At 41.2% G+C, this 6,600-nt stretch overlaps 1 long non-coding RNA gene across 1 annotated transcript in view; it reads right to left on the bottom strand.

Annotated features, from left to right (window-relative positions):
- Positions 1 to 4,341: 4,341 nt before the first annotated feature.
- LOC147035179 (uncharacterized) overlaps positions 4,342 to 6,600 on the bottom strand; it is a 33,213-nt gene continuing 30,954 nt past the window's right edge. Inside the window, exons 3-4 of the long non-coding RNA XR_015061608.1 lie at positions 5,405 to 5,494; positions 4,342 to 5,286 (exon numbers count right to left, since the gene is read on the bottom strand). This is a non-coding gene — a long non-coding RNA (uncharacterized LOC147035179). The remainder of the gene's footprint in view (positions 5,287 to 5,404; positions 5,495 to 6,600) is intronic.

Genomic DNA, 6,600 nt, shown 5'->3' with positions numbered 1-6,600 from the left:
AATGAAAGCACACGACAGCACACCTGGAGTTTGCAAAAAGGCAAGTGAAAGACTCTGAGAGCATGAGGGGAAAGATTCTGTGGTCTGATGAGATGAAAATTGAACTCCTTGGCCTGAATGCAAAGCACAACATCCTACGGAAACCAAACACAGCTCATCACCCATCTAACACCATCCCTACTGTGAAGCATGGTGGTGGCAACATCATGCTACGGGGATGCTCTTCAGCAGCAGAGACTGGGAGACTTGTCAGGATAGAGGGAACGATGAATGGAGCCAAATACAGGCAAATCCTTGGAGAGAGCCTGCTTCAGAATGCAAAAGACCTTCGACTGCAGCGAAGATTTATATTCCAACAGGACAATAACCCCAAGCATACAGCCAAAGCAACACTGAAATGGCTTCAGAACAAGAACATGAAAGTCCTTGAGTGGCCCAGCCAAAGCTCGGACTTGAATCACATTGAGGTTCTGTGGAAAGACTTGAAGATTGTTGTTCACCGACGCTCTCATCCAACTTTACAGAGCTTGAGCAAATCTGAAAGGAAGAATGGGAGAAAATCCCAAAATCCAGATGTGAAAATCTGATACAAACATACCCAAGAAGATTTGAAGCTGTAATCACTGCCAAAAGTGCTTCAACGAAGTATTGACTCGGCGGGCTTATGTAAATTAGATACTTCAGCTTTTTATTTTTAATGAATTTGTCAAAATTCTAAAACATGTTTTCACTTTGTCATTTTGGGGTATTTTGTGTAGATCGGTGACAAAAAGTTTAAATTTTTCCCATTTTAAATTCAGACTTAAACACAACAAAATGTGAAAAATTCAAGGGGTGTGAATACTTTTTGAGGTCATGATACTGAACATAATGCATATACAAGAAAGTTATTAAAATCTCCTTTCCATTTCACATTGAATGCTTTGGTTCTACAGGGAAACAGTTTCAACATAAGCTGAGGTTACTGAAGAGTCTCATGTACATATGTTCAAGTCGGTACATGAGATGTGAGAAGTAAATTTAATGTATTTATTCTTGCTGGGAACAAAGCAATAAAATGTCCACTGCATGAAGTTGACAAATAAAAACTTGAGTTAAACAGCTTTACAGAACATACATTGCAATAAATGAAGCCCTGTGTCTTAATTCCTTGATAGCTTGTACTTCAGTTCACTTTTATTATCACTTTGTAGATTCCACTGAAATGTATGACAATTTAAAAATGTATTATACATTTAACATTTCGTATCATTATAAAACATTTGATCAAATTAAAAAATAAAATGAAAGAACATACAAAAAGGTTGTCCACATAAAATAGTCTCCGATTACACTGAACAACAAAATTTTTTTACTGGAGATGTGTAAAGTGATTTAGACTAATTTGGGTACGCTGATTTCAAAAATCATAACCGTTTTGCTGTATCACGTCAGGATTTTCAGTAACAGAAATATTCCCATTGCCTAGAAGTCAGGATTTCAATGAAATTTACAAAAATTCATTTATTCATTTATTTCATCATGAATGCTTCAAAATTATAGAAATTACAGAAAAACTCCACTAGAATGTAATTAAAAATGCTTTAGGCATTTGGCTTTGCGTTTGTGCTGCTCTGTGTCAGTTTCACGATGCAGGAACCAGCAGAAATCGCCCATCATGTTCGGGTTGTGCCGCCCTTGGTAACGCGTCTCCATGAGTGAAATCTCTTGGTGGAATCGCTCGCCGTGCTCGTCCGAGACTGCTCCCAAGTTGTCAGGGAAGAAGTTCAGGTGCTGGTGTAGGAAATGGATTTTCAGGGACATCCTGGAGCCAAGTTTCCTGAAGGACTCCAGCAGCTGCTGCACTATTTCTTCATAGTTGTCCGCGCGCTCGTTCCCCAATAAGTTGTCCGTCACAGCTTTGAAGCTCCTCCACGCTGCCAGCTCTTTGGGGTTTAGAGTTGTCGGAAAAGTTTCGTCCTTCATAATCTGTCGGATTTGCGGTCCAACAAAGACACCAGCCTTGATCTTGGCCTCCGACAAGGTGTTGCCAAACTTTTCCTTGAGGTATAAAAACCCACGCCCATTCAGATCCATTGCCCGTACAAAACTTTTCATCAAGCCGAGCTTTATGTGGAGTGGTGGAAGGAAAACCTTGGCTGGGTCGACAAGGGCGACATGCTTCACGTTGTGTCGACCAGGTACATGCTCTTTTCGCTCTTCCCAATCTTTCTTCGTCCAGTGATTCTTGTCATCTCTGCTATCCCAGAGACAAAGGAAGCACATGTATTTCGTGTAGCCTGACTGCAGCCCTAACAACAGCGCCACCACTTTCAAGTCTCCGCAGATGTGCCAGTTGAAGTCATTGTACTTGATGGAATCAAGCAGCTGCCGCATAGTCTCATAGGTCTCTGTCATGCCGAACGTGTGAGCCAGTGGGACTGATGGTTTCTCATTGCCATTGTGGAGCAAAACAGCCTTCAAGCTGTTCTTCCCCGAGTCGATGAAGAGGCGCCAGTCTGCAGGATCCTGATCACACCCAAGTTCTTTCAACAGACCTTTGATGTCACTGCAGAATGTCATCGTGTCTTCCATCTCAAAGAACTCAGCCATGTCTCTGTGACGTGCTCTGAACAAGGATATCTTGGTGTTAGGTTCAAGTAGATTCCACTGCTGCAGCCTTGATCCAAGCAGCTCTGCCTTCGCCTTTGACAGTGAGAGATCTCTTACAAGATCATTTAAGTCTCCCTGGTTCAGAAGGTGTGATTCTTGAGTGTCGGGTTCAAAAGGTTCATCATCACCATCCTCTTCACCACTGCTTACAGCTATGATCTGATCAGCTGGAGGTGTTGGAACGGGGTTCTCGTCATCATGAGGCACAGGTTTACGAGCAGAGACGCAGTCAGCGTACTTGATGTGACCTTTATTCTTCTTGTTGAAGCCGGCGATGCTTGTGCAGCAGAAATAACAATCATCATGATGATTCTGCGGCTCACGCCATATCATGGGCACCGCAAATGGCATGCTCACGCGCTTGCCCACCAACCACTGAGTCAAGGTTGTGTGACAGCTTGTGCAGCAGATGTGTGGTGCCCAGCTCTGTTCTTGGTCCCCCACCTCACACCCGAAGTAGTGAAAGTAGGCGGCCTTCATTTTCACTGCTGTAGATATACTTCGCTGTTGATCTTTTTTGGTATACCGACCACAGACATAACAGAAGTTGTCAGGATGATTGGTACAGGAACGCCTACTCATCTTTATCTGAAAGAAAGAAATATAACACAAGTTAACAACAATTGTACGAAATAGACATGTTAAAGACATATGTAAATTTCATTGAAATCCTGACTTCTAGGCAATGGGAATATTTCTGTTCCTGAAAATCCTGACGTGATACAGCAAAACGGTTATGATTTTTGAAATCAGCATACCCAAATTAGTCTTAATCACTTTACACATCTCCAGTAAAAAAAAATTTTTGAAATTTGTTGTTCAGTGTTATAAATCAAAGCAAAGGAAGGTGAATGCAATTTCAATATAAATTCACACTCCCATGTGAGTTAACTCATGATCATTAGTTCATATGAATCTGAGGAATAATATCACATTAATACAATTTACAAGAAGAAAGCAAGTTAAAATTAATAGATAAATAGTATACAAAAGTCATGTAGGTGAAAGGTATCTAAAACAAATAATTCCACTGGGCCACCCAACATTAAACCTATTTAACATAATTGATCCTACTACTCCCTTCTTCATTAAGACACTACCAGAAATGGAATCGTGCTATTTTGCTATCTTGCTGTTCGGCACCGATGGATTTTTGTACTTGCGAGTACCACGAAGCTGCATTGTATGAGTGGCATCATTTTTCAGGAACCAGTCACTATCCCTCTGAGATTGCACACAAGAGGATGCAAACTTGGAACATAGGTTTATTCTTCTTTCCTCAAGTGGTTCAATCTCAGTCACTATGAGGGCATCCGAATAGGAGTCGTACTGGTTACCGAGAACAATCCTCGTTGCTCCTTTTTTGGATTTTCTCGTGGTCTTTAGTTTGCCCTTTCGTTAGTCCAGGATGCCATACCGGTGCAGCATATTCGAGCATACTTCAAGGTTTATCAGTAAATTTGGGACTTTACAAAAGTTGAAATAATACTGCGAAGATGTGAGCCTTGAATTTAGACTTGCCCTCAAAGACTTGAGACTTGGCTAAAGTGACTTATTGACATCTCCGGTAGAGCGTGGTTAAGGTGGGAAGATTGTGTGGGGAGGGATATCAATAAGGTGAGGGTGATTGGAGAGTGGAGAGAGATGGCTGAGGACATGGGGAAGTTGAGGGGTATTGTGGTTGAGGCAGAGCAGAAGCTTGGTACCGTTGGATCTCACCCCTTATAAAGGGAAGAGAGAAGATGCCACGGGCATCCGAAAAATCTGACCAGCATCATCTTCTTGGGTGATGCCTGCACGTCTGTGTTTTTTTGGCGATTCGATGTGTGGCGAGTTTTGGCAAATTTTTTTGGCAAAAAAATGGCGATTTTGTTTTGTTTTTTCTACCGTTTTACAATTCTGCGATTGTTCAACAGCATTTCTTCTCCATACAGAATGCTGTTTGGAGTCGTCTGGGATGAGGCTGAGTTTAGCTGTTTACACATCCCTCTTTAAGCTTCTACACTCAACTCTGAACGTTTCTCATGTTTAATGGTTGACTCTTCACAAACAAAATGAGTCGGAAAGATCAAGGCGCAGGTCAGGTGTGTAATGGATAATTCTCGTATCCGGATTCGAATCTTCACCAAAATTGAATCATTTCGGCCTTGTCACATACCCAACCTGTCCAAAAAGTTTCTGCGGAATCCATCTGTAACCTTTTGTGATATTGTGCTATATATTGTTTTTCGCCCTATCTTTAGATGGAGACCAATTACAAAATTCTAGTATCCGAATTTGGATCGTCACCAAAATTAAGTGTTGCTGTCTTGGCCAGTCACCTTCACACACAAAAAAATTCAGAACAATTGCTTGAAAACTGTAGCCAAAAATCATGTGACAGACAGACAGGCAGAAAGACAAACAAATGCAACAAACCAACATACTTGGCAACAAAAACTTTTCTCCAGTAATAACCAATGAAAATAAATCACAAATTGACAACATGATATAAAACACACATCACAAATGGATAAAGATGTGTGCACAAAGCAGATCTTCCATTTCCATGTTTAGAGCGAGGGGGAATGTTGTCACATCCTCTCAAACTCATTTTCGGCCTTGCCATTCTCCATATCGACAGGTAACCCACACCTGCGGCGAATGGACAATTTTTGCAGCATAACAGGAGCATCCCAGAATATGGTGTTGTGAAAAATAATGATTCAAAAATTTTTAATCTTTTTTTTTTAACCACAATTTATATACTCACGGTGGGTTGGATTGTATGCGGGAAGGTTTCTGCAAAAGCTTCCGTGAACATGGAGACATGAAGTTATCTGTAGGGCTTTGAAACTCCATCCTGCACATCCAGTGAGAGGATCAATAATTATTGTTTCAATTGATTGTTTCTTTTTCATTCAGTGAGTGGTACTTTGCTTTATTAATGACATTCCCTTTCTCATAAGTTCACGGGTGGGGTTTTTTTGTGGATGATCTCACAATGTTCAGCCCTATTCAAACTTTACATATCCAACGATGGAAGCATGACATGCTTGCTGAAAGCAAGAACTTGACAACATCCAGGTTTGGGGTAACAACTGTCAGGTCATGTTTGCATCTCAAAAGTGTCAGACATGACTATTTCCATCTTGAGATTCCTGCCGGATGCCCCTGACTTTCAATGGCATCACCATCTCAGGGTCCTCCAGTATTAACATTCTGGAAGTAAAAATTGACCTGAATTTGAACTGGGCTAGAGCCACATCAATACCCTAGTAACAGAGACAGGAGAGAGGCTGAGCACTCTGCGATGAGTGGCTCACTTTCTGATCCCCGAACTATCCTCCACCTTCTACACGGCGCAGGTCAGGTGTGTGATGGATAAGTCACTGCTCATGTGGATGGTAATATCATCTGAAGCAGGAACTTGTAGTAAACTTGATCCAAGTAGGACAGTGTTGTTCGTAGATGATAAATGGGGTTTCTGGGGCGCCCATTCAAATGAATGGGGAAAAAGGGGGAAACTTTCTGACCCAAGCCCCAAAAGCCCAAAATAGGAGACTGATTTTCTCCCCACCTATCCCCTCCCCCTGCCATACAAGCAAATGTAAAATTGAGACTCATTTTCTCCCCACCTATCCCCTCCCCCTCCCATACAAACAAATGTAAAATTGAGACTATGAAAGATTGAGACTTACTGATTAAAGCACTTCTTCCCTTTCATATTTTCATTCCACTCAAAGAACGAACCAACGAATATTTTGTCCATGTTCTACTTTAGGGAATAACTTAATTTTCTTATAACATTCATTTCCATCGAGTATATTCACAAATAATAACTTGGAACTTGGTTCTTGGTTTAAGTATCTTTGTTGAGCAGAAATGAAATGATAAACTTCTGTTAATGCTCTTATTTTTCATGGTCTTTCCAAATTCAACATTATGTGTTGTTAACCTCCGCCATCG

The sequence above is a fragment of the Eptatretus burgeri genome, chromosome 1, assembly GCF_056783735.1.
Source record: "Eptatretus burgeri isolate ZD-2024b chromosome 1, Ebu_testis_v1, whole genome shotgun sequence".
Taxonomy (NCBI): domain Eukaryota; kingdom Metazoa; phylum Chordata; class Myxini; order Myxiniformes; family Myxinidae; genus Eptatretus; species Eptatretus burgeri.
Note: the sequence above shows the minus strand (reverse complement) of the source record. Positions and strands in the feature narration are given on the sequence as shown.